We start from the raw sequence: 17587 nt of genomic DNA on the forward strand, positions 1-17587 counted from the left end.
GAGGGACCCTTTTTACCCCACGTATGTGCATGATCGGACGCACCAAATCCAGCTGTTGGTTTCGGTCCCTGATCCCTTTAGCGCCACCTATATAATGAGCAGGATGTACCCCTTCAAAATAGAAAAACACACACATGTCCGGGTCAATACAACTTGCTAACAACCGATCCTTAAAAGAAGGCGCTCAAGGTGATCAGAAGACCGACTACCACCGCCGGCCACCGCAAGGTCAGTGCCGGCGGCCAGTCCTACTGCGGCGCTCCTGCTGCTTGCTTTGAGGTCCTGTTCCTGCACTTCTTCTCCAACCATCTTCATGTTTCGAGGCAAGGTGTAGCCATAGGCTACATGAGGAGTGCATCAAGCAGGAACAAGGCTTCCGCCAGAACCTGTAAGAAATCACGAACCCTTTTCTATTAATCTGTATTAGATGGTCTAATGCTAGGCTTAAGATCCTCTCACGTTTATCCCTAAAGTTTGTTTCCAACAATGGTATCATGAGCTAGTTAAGCCTATATTAGATCCTAATGACATTCTATTGATGATAACGACCATGTTCGGTAAGACCAATTAAGCTATGCTTCCGCATAAAGTCCTTTTAATCAGCACTGATTAAGCAATTAGAAGGAGGGGAGTCAAATGTTTAAAGGAACCACAAAATTTTGCCAATTAGCTGGAAGCCCAATCCTAGATTTTTTTCCCCAATTGGAAAAACCAAAGAGATCAAATCCCAAATCTCAGACCAGATCGAAAATTTGTAGAAAAGATGGGCTGGGACTTACGTTATTGATGACAGCAGCCATGCGTGCTCACCATGGCCGCCTCCATGCGTGCTCATCTTGGCCGAAACACGCCATCTCTCGGGACGGCATGCAAAAAGAGACGAGGGAGCCGGCGCCGCATCTTACGGACACGCACGCTGAGTGGCCTCCGCGCCGCACACGTCGTCGTCAAACCCTCAAGCACAGGCGTCGGCGTTCGGCCCTCCAATCTCTCCGCCTCTATGCCATGCGCGCGACGTGGGCCGCCATGTTCGATGGAGGAGCGCGCGGGATTCAATTCACAGCACGCTGCTCCGGCGAACAAAGCCACCACGCCGCCATGGACCGGTGTGCCACGGGCCACCGCGCCGCTCTCTCGCTTGTAGGGCGAAAAAAAACGGAAGGGGAGGAAGAAGAAATGATTTAGGGTTAAGTCCTGGCCAGTTTTGTTCCGACCGCGCCCGATCTGGACCGTCAATTTGATCGGACGGCGCAGATCTACGCGGAGTGGAAGACAGGCCTACGGCTGCTAAAAGAGCCTGTTTCGGCTCTGGGCTTAGGCCCAGGTTATGCTGGCAGCCCATGTTTTTTTTCGTCTGGTCAGTTTTTGAGAATAGCTGCTGCTGGGCCGGATCTTTAACTTGCTCCCTTCGCCCTGTTGTTGACCAAAACATTTTTGTTTTGGCAGTTTTAGTTTTTTCCAGTGCATTTTATGGGTATTAAGATTATTCTATAATGTTTTATGCACTGTGATATCAAAAGAAAAGTGCCCAAAATTATTTCTAATAATGTTAATGATGATAAAGTTAATGGAAATCTATGGGCCAAATCATGTCTTTTGGGCAATTATTTTTTGTTGCACTAAATTCATGTTGTTAATATTTTAATAATGTACTGTTAATATGTTTTAATTGCCAAAACTATGCTAAAGGTCATGTTTGAAATTTTTGTAAATAACGTTTATGTCCCTTTTATGGCAATCATTTAATGATGACGAAATTTTATTAACTGAAAGCCATGGGTTGTTATGGGTCAAATTATTTTTTTAGGCATATTATGCAGTTTTAGTGCATTTGTAAGTTCCTAATAATGTGTATGCACTAAAAAGGTTTTGGAATTACCTATAATTATGTTGAAATTATGTTTTTTAAATTTTCTGAATAAAATGGAACCAACGGGAAATTTTATTTGGAAGATTTAATGTGACATTAATGTTCATGTTTTTTAGTGGTACTTTTTTTAATGATGAAAGCTTTTCTAGTGTCATTTCAATGGTAAAATTAATGTTATAAGAGGATATTAATATTGAGCACAATTATGAATCGCTCATTGAATTTTCTAAATATTTTATTTGTAAAATTTGATTGAGTGTGAATTTAATGTTGATGCCACACTTACGACATTTCTTAAAGATGTGGTCATTTCTAATGGGCTCAGGCCACCTCAAGGAAAATGATGATGGACACGTGGTTCGTTTTTTCCCACCGCACTATGTGTCATAATAATGTTGGGGCAATATGCCTATTGGGCAAAATGAAAGTTGTTGGTTGGTGCAATTCATGCCATTTTTATTATGATGTGCACCTCTCAAATATTCATAACGGTCCAAAATGATGTTAATGGGTTATGATCAATTCTCTCAATGAAGAAACTTTGTTCAGTTTTTTTCAAGGTCGTTTATTTGACAATTATTAATTTTCCCAATATTATAATTTGGAGAATCTTGATATCTAAATTTTATAATTTTGGAAATTCTTATGATGATTTATATTTATGACATTTTCACTCTGAATGTCCTCTTTAATGATTACTCGGTGGGTGTGAGATTTATATTTTTATGTTAATTCCAATATCATTTTCATTGTATGACACTGAGAATTCTAATGATAATTTTGACACTTAGGTTCAATATTTATATTATCGTTGTGAGATTTAGTGTCAAAAGGCATCACTCATGGCACAAATGATTATATTATGATGTTGCTTTATGTTAATGATGGCAATTAATTTAGTCATAGTTCTTGCTGGTCATTACGAGATTTTACATCTCTCTAGTCAAAATGGAACCAACGAGAAGTTTTGATTAGAGATTTAATGAGCAAATGTTCTAATGGCATATGATGATATTCTGACCAACATTGATTATGTTTTTCATGTGTCATTTACGAATGAGTAAGGTTCTTTTTCGTTATCTGCCCAACGGTGATACGGATTAGAATAAACATTAAGCAAGTTTTTATTCATGGCATTGCATGGTTAGTTCATGCTTGATTTTTTTTTGTTATAATGATCATAAAGTTGTCTCCTCTTTCCAGCAATAATAATGATGTCAAACTTTTGTTTGGCATAGAAGAACCTTATGTAAATATCTTTCCCACATGGAGAGTGGAGATCATTGTATCATGTAAGGAATCTCCCAATGTTTTTCTGCCAATAAGGCTGAAGGATTTTTAATCATGATGATAAGGCAGACATTGGGAGAGGACGCATGTGCCATCATACACATCACTAATGCAAAGGAGATTAAAGTCAAAACTATTATTGGATTTATTCCACTAGCTTTTGGAGATGACTTAATTCTTCATCTTATTGATGATGTTTTGGTTCATGCTCCTAGTTATTGGAAAACTTTAATTTCATCTCTCGAATAGATGACGTGATTTTATATGTTATTACGTCAACTCAAATTATGTAATGTTAGTCCCACCTTATGGTGAGACGAGTTATGTTTTTCACTAAATGAACCTTTTGTAAAGATTATATGCTATGTTACTATTGAATATGTCACGGAAGTGTGATTAATGAGACCTCATCAAAATTGTGGTTTTAGACCACATTTCGAGGGGGAGAATGGAAGTCTCATTTAATATGAGATATCGTGTTCACTTCTCCTACTTAATTAGATCATAACATGTACAATTAAGCAAACTATGTATCTCAATTCTCCAAGTAAGATGGAACCAACGAGAAGTCTTGGTTGGAGAATGTATGAAAAGCACATTCTAATGTTGGTTCTCTAATTAGGACGCAACAAGTCTTATTTAGAAGAATCCATGAAAAATGACTCTTTTATCATGTTAGTGTGTACTTAGCCCCTTATGAGCATTATGAAACACACATGAATGCTAAAGTGGCAAGCTTGCTAGTCTAATGACCATCATGATGTAACATGTTGATTATATATGCAACTTCGTTTATAATCATATGTGACACTTTACTTAAGTGGCAAGTTTTGTCAGTATCATGTGGCTTGTGGTTATATTCCTGACTAACGTCGTGTATAATCATTTGTCATAGTTCATTAAGTTCTTTTCCACCTTCAGCCCAACGGTGTTGTGGTTTAGAGCTGAGATGATTGTTATCAAGATTTTTGGATATATTTTCCATCTTCTAAATAAAGTGATCATCGGGGAACCTGGAGCTTATGAGCATTAATCCTAAGGATAACTCCATTAGATCTTTGTTCATATGCATCAGGTAAATTGAGGGGAATTCTTTTTTCTCTAATGCAACACTTATTGTTGAGACTCAACAATTTCTCTATGATCAATAAGTGTGTGAATGTTCATCTTAGTGGCCTTTTGCCATATAGGATGAAGATTATGAACTCTAATGATGTATGGAACTCCATAGAATTTCCTCAGTGAGTTGTTGTTACGTTTGTGTTATTACTATGACATGCTCTTGTGTTGACTTAGTGATAATGTATGTATGACTCAACTGTACGGTTTTGTCATGGGTGAAGTTGACATAAGGCATGTTATCTAAAGAAATACAATTATGTGATAATACAAGCGTTGGGACACTCATACTATAAGACGAGGGGGAGTAAGATCACTAACTTGTGGAGATATAATATTTTGGCGAGCCAAGTAATTTCTATCTTCTATTTGTAACATGAAGGATCTTGGTGATGCCTCATACTTTGCTTGTATTGAGTTTCGCCAAGATATAGGTCCAAAAGGAGTATAAGTTTTATGATGATGACATAAGTTGATAGAGTACGGAAGAAAATATTACGTGGTAGTACTCTATCGCACCTGCTACTAAAGTCAAGGGCAATAAAGGTGGACAATTTAGTGTCCAAGGAACCATTATGAACTGATCAGGTAATGTTAGTTCCTTATGCTTCAGCTGTCTGAAGCAATGTAAGTTTTCAATTATGAACTTGTCCTATTTATGATCGGAATAATTGGCAAATAGACAAGTCCGGAAATGGACCACTCGAGAAGCCGCGAAAAATCTTGTAGATATGCAAGGCAATAAAGGTTTACATGCTCACTAATAAGAAGTCTGATAACCTCGATATCCTCGATTATTCAGACATTGTTTCTGCGAGATGTGTGGATATTAAAGTTTCCACATTATGTTACATCCTCACTCTCGCATATGGAGCTATATCGTGGAAGACCTCCATAATGACATTGATGGCATTAGAAATAATGCAATTTATGATGGGGTATGTTAAGAGGCTTTTGGGCAGGTTGTATGTCAAAGATGTTCTATTCCCGAAATTAAGGTGGTAGACAACATTTATAAAACCCACCTACTGCATTATGAACACGCAGTTTTCTATGCGAGTAACAACAAGTCAAATGGTGTTGCCAAAACTATTGACAATATGTTTCATGTTGTGAAAGATAGAACCCAGGATCAAGCTAATGATGTTAATTATATAAAAATGAATCGTATGTATTATGGATCCGTTTATTAAAGGCTCATCACCCATATTTATGATTATGTTGCCGGCATGGGTTAGGAAGGCCTTTTGATCCTGGAATTAGGACCATCAAATAAACCAACTCCCATAAAGTAATATGTTATCATTTCGAGATAAAATGTTGTACTATAAGTATTGAGGTTCAATGGCACTTCATTGGCCATTGCAACACCTTACTTTCGTATATTGATTTTATTAAGAGTGGGCTTATGATGTTTTTTGACCTTACGATCAAGGGGGAGAATGTTGGAATTTTGATCTCAGGTCATAACTGACCGAGAGAAAAAGGGGGACCCTTTTTACCCCATGTATGTGCCATGATCGGAGGCACCAAATCCAGCTGTTGGTTTCGGTCCCTGATCCCTTTAGCGCCACCTATATAATGAGCAGGATGTAGCCCTTCAAAATAGAAAAACACACACATGTCTGGGTCATACAACTTGCTAACAACCGCTCCTTAAAAGAAGGCGCTCAAGGTGATCAGAAGACCGACTACCACCGCCGGCCACCGCAAGGTCAGTGCCGGCGGCCAGTCCTACTGCGGTGCTTCTGCTGCTTGCTTTGAGGTCCTGTTCCACTACTAGGGAAAAGCCTAGCAGCAGCGCGGGTTTTGGCCCTCTCAGTAGCGCGGGTACCGGCGCTACTAATAAGGCGCTACAGCTAATGTATAGCAGTAGCGCGTGTTGACCCACGCTACTGCTACACATGAATAGCTGCAACGCTCTTTAGGATAGGACGCTACTGATATTATCTGCAGCGCCGTTTACAGGGAAGCGCTACTGGTAAGTCGGCGCTACTGCTAAATCCCCCCTCGCTACTACTAGTTTTATTAGTTTTTTTCCCTGCATATTTGTTTTTTATTTGTTTTGCATTTGAATAGGCTTTATACAATAATCTTTAGCATATCATCCACATACAAATGTAATCATAGCATATACATACAATTAGTCTCATCAAATCATGTCATCATCATAATCATCATCCAACACAAAGTGGTCTCTCGTCATCAATCTCGAAAATAGCGATACAAGTCTCGATTACTTGCAAATACATCGTCATCCATCTAAACAATGATATACACGAGAATAGCTATCACTTTGAGTACATGAGTTCGTATCCCTCTCTCGCATTAGCGTGAACCTAAACTAAGTATTGCGTGTCGCTCGGAAACCGAAAACCGGTACACCTGGGCCTGACACTCCGGCCACTTGTCGTATATATACTCCTGGCGTAGCACTTCTTCGCCATTTATGATCTATGCACCTGCGCGGTCGGCCGCAGCGGGAGCAGCAGACGGCGCGGAGTCCGGAGAGGATCGGCCTGACAGATCTCCAGGCGGCGATCCCGAGGCAGATTCGGCTGCTAGGTCTGCGGGAACAAATCCCGAGGGAGATTTGCTCCCCTGATCCTGGCACATGAAATATGGCCGTCTTGGGCAGATTTCTTCACTATTTTCAGCTCCGTTTTTTTCAGCATCGCTTCCTGCATCATTATACAACTCAGGCAAAGTGGTGAGAGGGTTAGTCATAGTAGGATCATTAGAGCTATACTCCCCTGGATTGAGGCCGGTGAGGGTAGGAGGAGGAAGTAGAATTTCTTTCCGAAGTAAAGCACCGACATTTGGATGTAGATCAGCAAAGGGAATTTTGTTTCGTCGAATACAACATCACGAGATATGTATACTCGGTCGGTAGACACGTCTAGACACTTGACCCCCTTGTGTTGATTGCTATATCCAAGAAAAACACATTGTTTGGACCGAAACATTAATTTGCGAGAGTTGTATGGTCGGAGATTGGGCCAACAGGCGCATCCAAACACACGAAGTGATGTATAGTTGGGTTTGATCTGGAGAAGCCGTTCGGTAGGTGTTTCATTATTGATCATTCGACTAGGAAGCGTGTTGATGATTTGAACAGCCGTGAGGAAAACTTCGTCCCAAAATTTTAGGGGCATGGAAGCACCGGCAAGGAGGGCCAAACCGACCTCTACTATGTGCCTATGCTTGCGCTCGGCAGAGCCGTTTTGTTGGTGAGCGTGAGGACATGATACATGGTGAGATATGCCAAGGGTTTGAAAGAAGGAATTAAGCTTCTCATATCCCCCCCCCAGTCGGATTGGACAGCAACAATTTTGCTATCAAACTTACGTTCTACAAGTGCTTGAAAATTTTTGAACACTTGAAAAACGTCAGATCTTTTCTTGAGGAGATAAATCCAAGAAAATTTGCTATAGTCATCAATGAAGCTAACATAATATGTGTGTCTACCCACTAAGGCGGGGGCAAGCCTCCAAACATCAGAGAAAATTAATTGCAAAGGTTGAGTAGAAACACTGGTAGATATGGGATAAGGTAATTGATGACATTTTGCTCTTTGGCAAGAATCACAGATAGTTTCACTATGTCGCTCACCAACAAACGGGAGCTTATTTTTCCTAAGCAAGCGTTCAACTAAAGAAAAAGATGCATGCCCTAAACGATCGTGCCATCGTGTGGAGGAAAGCTTGATAGCACCACAAGCTTGTTTATTTAATCTTCTAAACTCCGGAATCAACGGGTAAAGCCCTCGAACACATCTACCGCGGTAGAGTACCTTCCTCGTGGCCTGATCCTTGATCAAAAAGAAGAAAGGATGAAATTCAATGAACACATGATTATCAATAGTGATACGATGAACGGAGAGAAGATTTTTGTTGGCACTAGGAACATGCAGGATTTTTCTAAGGTGAATTTTGCGGGAAGGGGTGCGTATAACAGAATGACCTATATGACTTATCCTCATACCTGCACCACTTGCCGTGTGTATCTGATCCTTCCCATGGTATTTCTCACGGAGGGTTACCTTCTCGAGTTCGCCCGTGAGGTGGTTTGTGGCACCACTGTCGAGATACCAGTTGGTATCCACACCATAGGACCCGTCGGCGGCGGCAGCAACTTTGTCTTCTTCATCCGAGGAAGCTTCATCTTCATCAAAGCGATACCAGCAATCCTTGGTTGAGTGGCCAAGCTTGCCGCAGATTTGACAGCGTACAGCATCGGGTCGTGACCGTCCCGAGCCGCCACTGCCGCTGCCGCCCCCACCACGGCGACCCTTGTTGTTGTTGAAGTTAGGGCGTCCGCCACGGGAGCCGGAGGTGCTGGAGCCACCACCACCTTGCTTGCCCTTGTGTCGAGGAGGACCACGGGAACGGGATGAGTACTCGCCACGCCCGCGGGTGGCCGCGTTTGCCGAAGACTTGAAGCCGCCGCCGGTGCTATGGAACTGCGCGACGCGCTGATCAAAATTGCTCAGCATGGCGTACAGCTCATCAAGGGAGACCGGCGTGACACGGGCGTCGAGAGCAGAGACAAGGGGCTGGTAGTCCATGTCCAGCCCGTGCAGCAGATAGGAGATCAGCTCATCATCTTGGATGGGCTTGCCGGCCGCGGTGAGTTCATCGGCCAGTCCGCGCATAGAAGCATAGTACGCAGCAACAGATTGGTTGCCCTTCTGTGCATTGATCAAAGCAGTGTGAATGTTGTTAACACGACTCAGAGATTGAGAGGAAAACATGCCTGCGAGCGCCGCCCAGAGAGCGTGCGCGGTGGTGATCGCGGTCACCGTGATCAGCACTTCCTTGGAGAGGTTGCTGAGGAGGTAGCCGAGCACTTGTTGGTCCTCCCTCACCCAAATGGGATGGAGAGGGTTCAGCTTGGTCGTCTCCTTGCCTTCCTTGTCCTTGGTGACGAGGAGGCGGGCGGGCTCCGGCATGGTTCCATCGACATACCCGAAGAGCCCGGCTCCCCTTAGGTGCGGCGTAACTTGCGTTCGCCACAGGACGTAGTTCGTCCGGGAGAGCTTCTCCGTGACTTGGCCGCTGAGATTGGATTGAGCGGCGCTGGAGGAAGACATGGCTTGGCACTAGATGGCAGCTAGGGTTTTGGAAGAGGAGGCTCTGATTACCATGTGCGAATAGGCGAAAGCGTCTTACCCTCGGTGTGAGGGGGGCGCGTTGCATGTTATAGGCGCAGGGGCGCACCTCCCTGACAAGATAGCGCATACAAGTTTGTTGGAGAAGATTACAACTTGGAGAGGAAGAGATAGAGAGATAAGAGGTTTACAAGATATTAAACTACTTGTCTAACAACCTAGTCTATCTCCTAGACAACTCCTTATGCGCCAAGTCTTGGACTCCAACGTGACATCAACATGTGTTTGACAGATCGGTCGTTCGCTGTCAATTAATTGTCGATGGATGCCTTCGTACCAATTGCATTTTTGTTCGTCTACTTCTTATTTGTTCCGAGATTTGCGAGATTTTCCTCCCGTCCAACGAAATTATGACAAGATGACTAGTACATGAGAATGGAAATACCAGTCCAGAAATGTGCAAATAAAGAATATGGCATTGTCAAATCAGCAGTGCATATATGACAAAACGAATACTTGGGCGAGGGCCAAGAAGACAAGACACCCAACGCCAACTTACAGATTCCTTATTACAGAGCGGAAAGATGCTTTCCTCACCTGGTTTCTCATGGCTCCAGCAGCACACATACTTAAACAGATCACTTGTACTTGTACATGTCAAAGCACCAGGAGATACAAACAACTTGCTCACTGCAATTCTTCTACAAACCAAGGAAGGAAAATATCACACTCACACACACAAACCCCTTTACTTCAGCAACAAAGCGATGTGCTTTCTCATTCAGAGCCAGCGGCCCGGAAGCGGGAGATGCAGCTGTATACTTTCTTGGTCACCTTGGCTTGCATGTTGTCCACATACTGGTAAAATGCACACCTCCAGGTCTCGCTGCGAAACATGAAGATGCCCCAGTAGAGCCAGAACCCGAAGATGAACCCAGCAGCCACGAAGCAATACAACCACAATGCCTCTCTATCTTCATCCAGGCTTTTTTCAGTTTGCGCCGGTGTTGAGGAGTTTATGCAGTCTTCCAACGGAAATCCGCATAGCCCAGGATTATTACTGTATATGGACCGATTTGTGAGTGTCCGTAGCTGATCGCCTGTAGGTATCCTCCCTGACAAACTATTGCTCGAGAAGTTCAGCACGCTGATGCTCTTTAAAGTTGCCAGGCTTTGAGGAATTTTCCCCGAGAGTTGGTTCCGAGAAAGGTCCAAGGCTTCTAGCAGTACCATATCGCCAATGTCTTCCGGAATACAACCTGACAGATGATTTCCTGATAAGTTCAGGTACCTGAGTCCAACAAGGGTTGTGAGCCCATTTGGGATCTCCTGTGATAGAGAGTTTCCAGATAAGTCGATACCGGCCATGCCTGCTATCAACAGAGAGTAATCATGCTCGACATTCTTCCAGACTATTGGAATTCGCGATGCATACAGATCATAGCCAGTATTTATATAGTCCTCAACATATTTACGGACATGTGTCATGCCAGTATAATTCGTAAAATCATCTGGAACAGGTCCAGTGAGCTTGTTTCTGGACAAGTCCAATATCTGGAGATTGTTAAAGTGTGAAATCTGGAGGGGTATGATACCTTCAAACATGTTTGATGACAGACGAAGAAATTTGAGTCCAGGTAAGCTGCTGCTTATCCAAGATGGTATTGTACCTGAGAAATTATTGCCTCCAAGGTCTAGAGTGATCAGGTTTTTACATTTCTCAAGATCCAAAGGAAAGGTTCCTATGAAATGGTTATTGGCTAGGTGTAGATAGCGAAGATTATCTCCACATGTCCCTGATGACGGAACTACACCACTCAAAGAGTTGCTGCTCAGATCTATGAATGTCAAACTTGGCATGCCCCAAAAACACTTGGAGAGACCTCCATGCAAGGCATTGTCTGATAGGTCTACGATTCTGAAATTAGTATAGTTACAGAAGAATACCTCGCCCCGGTCTGTCAGAAGGGTGCCATACAACTGGTTTTGACTGAAAGCCATATAGTGAAGCTGTCCTAGATGCTCGCCCATGCAACCCCTTAGGTCTGCAACAATGTTGTTTGCCGTGAAATCAATAAACCGCAGGGTTGTGCAGTTTTGGAAGGCTTGGTGGTGGATGCCAGAAAATCCGTTGTACCTAGCACTGAGAGTACGCAGCGCTCCTCTTGCGCAAATGGACGCCGGGAACAGCCCAGAAAAGTTGTTATCTGAAATGTCGACCCTATGCAGAAGGCTGCTATTCCCAAGTCCGGGGACGATGTGGCCGCTGAGCAGATTTCCAAACAGAAACAACTCCTTGAGTTTCCTCAAATGAGAGATGGTGCCTGGTAGCTGCCCATCCAAATAGTTACCCTCAGATCCCATGGACTGCAGTTCTGTCATGTTTCCAATCTCCAACGGGATGCTCCCTGTCAGATTGTTCCTCGTCAGGCTAAGCATTCGGAGCTTCATGAGCATCCCAATTGTCCGTGGGATTGATCCAGTCAAGAAAGAGCTCTTCCAAGCTCGTCAAGTTACCAATCTCTTCAGGTAGTGTGCCATCAAGCCCCAAATATGTCAGTTGCAGTACAACAAGGTGCTTCAGTTGGCCAATGCTGCGTGGAATGGCACCCGTCGAAAAATGGTTGTAGAGGATCCGCAACTCGACCAAGCTTGTTAGATTGCCAATCCCTTCTGGAATTGAACCGTACAGACCATTCCTAGACAAGATGAGTTTCTTCAGGTGGGGAAAGGCCGAGAAGTCCAATTTGTCAAGTGTGCCACTCAAGCTTACACCGGAAAGGTCGAGCTCTCTGATGTGCCCGGCCGAGTCGCAAGTGATGTGCGTCCAATTGCAAAGGATGGTGGAGTTGGCCAACGACCATGGCCCGAGGGACTCATCGGCATCATCCAAGCTAGCCTTCCAATTCACAAGTGCTTCAGCTTGATGTCGGATGTGGGCTACCACCGGCGTGATGACACATAGTAGGAAACAAGAGCAAGAGAGAAGCAGGCCTACAGGATGGAGATGCTTCATGGTGGCTTTGGAGTCCGGATGGGTGGTGGTTCATGGCTACAGGGACTCGGGGAGTATTAATCCTCCGGATGAGCCGGCCGGCCGGCCCTCCACTACAGTGGTGGTCTGGTGGTTTACAAATGGCACACTCTCAGTAGATGACGTAATGTCAGTTTAGACTAAGGAGAAGCTACATGATACTAGTAGTTTATTGTGGAGGGCTGTCCATAATAAGAATTAAGAAATTGCAAATGGTATTGTCTATTTATTTTTTATTTTTGCGGGGTAGGTATTGTCCATGATTGTGGCATTATCAGGGTGACACTTGGAAGCCATGGCACACAGATGCTTAACTTGGAATGACTGTCCAACCCGCAGATCAATCAGAAACAGAGGAGGATATTCAGAAACGGAGATGTAATCTGAACATGGAGACTTCTACTCGCTGTTTTGAGACATATATACAAATATTAGCTGCAGAAAAGTTCCGTCTCACTTTTATTCCTCCTGTATTTTCTTCCTGTGTATCTTCTCTCACGCCACGGCAATTCTCTCACAGTGTTTTCAGATGCTACCTTCACCGGTCTTTCTCCCGGTCGGACTAGTATGAATGCTGATAACAACACACGGCCTGCATAAGTGCATATGCATATGTAAAACATGAAACAACTTTTTTTTCACCGAATCGGGAAGCTGAATCCAACCCCCGATGCCCATGCCCAACTACAGATATGTGTATAGGCAGTATTCAGTTTTATCTCTGAGTCTAGTGTTTTGCTCAACCTATCACAACTCCATCGAAAAGCCTCTTTTTATTCAAGATGTTAGCTTAGCATCTCCCTCTAGCTTAGTCTCCGTTGGGTGGGCCGTTGGTCAAGTCCAAGATGTGGACATCTCCCCCTAGCTTAGTCTTCAGTTTTTACTGTGTGAAGGGCAATCTTTGACTGAATTTGCTGAGGAGTTTGGCCAAGTGTTGGCGAAGACTGACATATGCCTCTGCTTCATGTTTCAGTTATGTAATACTGTATTTGGTTATTGTTATCGTTGTTTCACTGAATTTGAAATACGATGTAGACGCCTTCTTAGGCCCACTTAATAAAATGAGACCACAGTAGTTACACCCTAAGGCCATGCTCTTGGTTCCTCCAGCGAGCCTCGCTTCGCCTCGTCTTGCCATGCGAGGAGTTGCAGCAAGAAACGCGTTTGGATCGCTGGCTTGAGTGTCTTGGGCTTGTGCTGGCAAGGTTTGCTAGTTTTTTTCTCCTTGCTATCACAGGAGAACCAAACTTCCTGTATTTCTTCCTCTGTGTATCTTTTTCTCTCAGGCCACTGCAACTCACCGGAGGCAACGGGTATGTGGGCACTACAATCACAGAACACCAGAGGTTCTCCAACATAACGCTTTGGTTGATTAGATTGATGAGCAGCCAGCAAATTTGGCATATTACACTTCAGATTTTTTGTAGCCGGATTCATAAAATCCTCTGCTTAATATTGATCCGTGCGTTGGGGCTAAAAATGATAACATTCATATATTTCTAGAAACTCCAGAAAATGGCTGCGCAAGAAGTGCTCGAAACAGCATGTCTAGTGTTACTAACCAAAAAACAAACTACAGATTCAAAATTATGACCAACTGATTTCAGAGAACTCATTCACTTTACTCCAAATAGCCTTTAGCTACCAAACAATCAAATTACAACTTCTACAACCGACCGTCCAACTAACAAAGGAGGGGATACACCATTACTTCAACAACAAGCGACGCACTTCATCATTCTGGCCCTTTAAACTGGAAGCATGAAATGCAGCAGTGTATCTTCTTCAGCACCTTCTGATCTGCAGCAAATGTAGAGAGGACGATCTCATTTCTTTATCTTTTAAATATTTGTAAAAGGACTCATGCATAACGATTCAATTACTTCTTTTATCATAAAAATATACAAGATATAGCAAACAATAATATAAATACATTTGTCACAAGAGAGCAAGCAACTATATGCAATTACAGTAGAAGCATGAAGATAAAAGTTCTATCTGCAACAAAAAAAAGCATGTTCCAGTAAATGCAATCATACTTTTTTTCCAGAATGAAAAACAATACTGGCATACAAATCATCAGCAGCGCTGCGAGATGTAATTTTTGTTTAATATATTACACCAAAATCAGTGCTTCAAAGAAAGAATAGTAAGTTACTTGAGTCTGGTGGCATCATGCAATACTGAGCTGGAAAGTTGCATGGGGTTAGAGTTACCTGTGCATTGACCTTTTGGTTGCCAGCACTTTTGCTTCTGAACAAGTTTATGTGCACTGGTATTAACAAGTAAGCCATATCAGAATACACATATGACAAAAACAAACATAAGGTATCGAAGCTTTTAATTTTAAATAGGGTTTCCTTACATTTTGTCCCAAAAACACATGCAGAGTAAATAACATAAAAAAACACATAGATGTTGCTTTGCAGGATAAATACTTAGTTGGCATTTTACAAAACATAAGAAAAAATTAAGATCTTGCATTCGAGGATTTCAAGATTTTAAACCTCAGCCTGCATTTTGATTCCATCAAGAAAACTTTAGTGTTGGTATTTTGTTCCTCGAAGAATTTTGCGGGGGAAAAATATTACGAACTACTCCCTTAGTTCAGAATTATAAGATGTACTTCGGATGTATATAGACGCATTTTAGTGTCCTTGTTTACTCATTTCAGTCCGTATGTAGTCCATATTGAAATATCCTAAACATCTTGTAATTGTTAAGGTAGGAAGCAACTTGTATGTCTATGAAACTGTACCCACACATACTGAGTTAACAAATAACTTCACATACTTATAAATCAGCAAGATAACTACTTGTACGCACAGTCACACATGACAGATTCCATTAGAATAAATTGCAAGGACAAACGGAACTCCTGGAATGAATAGAGGTGTGCTAGCAAGAGGAAGTTAAGAAATACCTTCTGCACGTCATTGCTTTCATTCACAGACGTCTGCACAGCATCTTGATTTTTAAGGTATGTTCGTAGGCGATGTTCCATTGTAAGCTGTGAAGCAAGTTTAAATAAGTAAATCATCGTTTTACTAAAGAGAAGCTTTATTTTGGCCACAAAACGGCAAAAGAAAAGGAAAGCAAAGGTCATAATGTCTGCTATAACTTGTATCGGGATTTTATAGCTGATCACATGGTGCTTTTTTACTACCAAGATGTCGTTAACATAGCAAAAAGTATTGCAATAAAAATTAGTACTTCCAAATAACAAAATCACATAAGCGGGTGATTAATAGTATGTAATTCTGAAGCATATGTTTATGCTAAACAGACATATGTTTCTACCACATAACACAAGACTAGTGCAGATGCAATACAGACAGAAAATGTATTCAATGTTCAATTAAATGATCACCTCAATGGGGTGTTTTACGCCAGATGGAGGGATGGGATATTCCCCACGAGTCATATGCATCCCACAGACACCCTTGCTGTCAGAAACACCCCTCTCAAGATAGAGATACCCTTTTTTTTCCAAAATCTTCACCATGGCAGTTCTTGCATAGCCAAAACTTCTTTCCATCCTCATCTATGCCATAAGCAACAACTAGAACACCGTGAGGTTGAAACTTCTTCCCTTCCCCAATGTCATCAAATGAGTCAGGTGGGGGGTATTTCTCAATTGTCATCAAACCACCATCATACTGATCAAAAGAAGATGGATCAATAAAGATGGTGATAGCGACAGGATTTATAGAAACAGCCTTCATCAGGTAGTGATCAGATCGCGGAACCTTCAGAGACCCACCAATTCTTGCTATCAAAGGCTTGCCAAAAGACTGGCATTCTGTCACGCGTACATCATCTTCATAGACATACTCATTGAATGGATACTCCTGTTCTGTTGTTAAGCCATTCTGCTCAATATATTGAAATGCGAAGCTGAACTGACCCCCTTTGCAGCCTTCCCGATGGTATTCACAGTCCAGCACTTGTTGCACAGAGAATTGCAGTAGTTCTTTTTTTTTTTAGAACGAAGGCTTGCGAGGAGCCCGGCTTTGAATTAACAAAGCCATCAACCGGCCAGGAGTTACAGCAAACAACCAAATTACAGCGGTCAGAAGGATACAATGGGAACACTGGACTGAAACGCTAACTACAACCTCCACAAGCAGCTAATGCAAAGGAAATTAAGATTACAGCTTGCAAAGGCCGAGCACTCCACACTAGGATCATATGAGGAAAAGCAGAGCAGCAAAGCAGGGCATATCCGACCTTCAAAGATGGCCATGCTCCAGGAACACCTAGAGAAGAAGGGGAACAACATCTTCCATCTCAATCACCGAAGAGGGACCCTACCCCCTCGCCATGGCTCGTAGGCGCCGCACCGTCGGGGTTTCGAGGAGCTCACCCTAGAGCTCGAAGAATGCCGCCCTCACATCGGAAGGTGGACATAGTGCGGCCACTTCAATTTGGGATATCCCTAGCCGGCCGCTCCGCCACGGTCCATGCCCAGCTAGGTGGAAATACGCTTCGTGGAATCGGACGATGAAGAGGAGGCAGCTCCGTCCCTCACCTGCAGCGCCTCCCGACCGCATCCCGCCTCCCTAACGGCGCCTCCAGCAAGGTCACGGCGCGCAAGGCGCCGCCGCCGCCAAATCCGAGAGGATATAAGGTTTTCACCCGGGCAGGGTGGGTCGGGGTGGAAGCAGGGGATCTCGGCTGCGCCCCCATGGAGGAAAGCAGCGCCCTTGGGCGTTGCCGCCGCCGGACCGGCCGGACCGGCCAAGGTTTCCCCCGGTCCCCTAGCTGTCCACCAACTCGCACCAACGCCAGGGCCAGAGAGCAAATCACAAGCCACCGCCGACGGCGAGAGAGAGGTAGCCGGGAAGGGATTTCGAACCTCCAGATCTGACGAAGAATCTTCGCGCCGCGGCCGGATTCCACCAACCACCCGCCGCCCGCGCGGCCAGGCACACTGGCCAGCACCCCTGCGAACGCCGCCCACCGCCCGACAACGCCGCCTCTCCGGTTGGGGCCGCCGCCCCAGGAACCGCAGGCCTCCGAGAGGGGATGGAGCGCCTAGATCCTCGCCGCCACCTTCACCGGTGCCCGCGCAGGCTTCCCGGCGGCCGTCTCCGGTAGCGGCGAGGGGAAGAAGGGCGTGGAGGGGGGTGGCGGCGGCCGCGGAACCCTAGTCGCCCAGGGG

The 17587-nt window shown here is 43.9% G+C and overlaps 2 long non-coding RNA genes and 2 pseudogenes across 2 annotated transcripts; 1 reads left to right on the forward strand and 3 right to left on the reverse strand.

Moving 5' to 3' along the window:
• The first annotated feature begins 258 nt into the window (after window positions 1-258).
• LOC119278018 lies at window positions 259-3538 on the forward strand. Its single transcript, XR_005137446.1, has 2 exons — window positions 259-388; window positions 3074-3538. It is a non-coding gene; the product is annotated as an uncharacterized LOC119278018 (long non-coding RNA).
• A 5217-nt stretch (window positions 3539-8755) lies between these two features.
• Window positions 8756-8894, reverse strand: LOC119282968 (annotated as a pseudogene).
• An 851-nt stretch (window positions 8895-9745) lies between these two features.
• On the reverse strand, window positions 9746-12405 carry LOC119278016 (annotated as a pseudogene).
• A 1486-nt stretch (window positions 12406-13891) lies between these two features.
• On the reverse strand, window positions 13892-17109 carry LOC119281927. Its single transcript, XR_005138578.1, has 4 exons — window positions 15794-17109; window positions 15347-15433; window positions 14640-14695; window positions 13892-14223 (listed from the first exon to the last, which is right to left on the reverse strand). It is a non-coding gene; the product is annotated as an uncharacterized LOC119281927 (long non-coding RNA).
• Window positions 17110-17587: the final 478 nt, after the last annotated feature.

The sequence above is a fragment of the Triticum dicoccoides genome, chromosome 3B (genome assembly GCF_002162155.2).
Source record: "Triticum dicoccoides isolate Atlit2015 ecotype Zavitan chromosome 3B, WEW_v2.0, whole genome shotgun sequence".
In the NCBI taxonomy this organism is placed as follows: Eukaryota; Viridiplantae; Streptophyta; class Magnoliopsida; order Poales; family Poaceae; genus Triticum; species Triticum dicoccoides.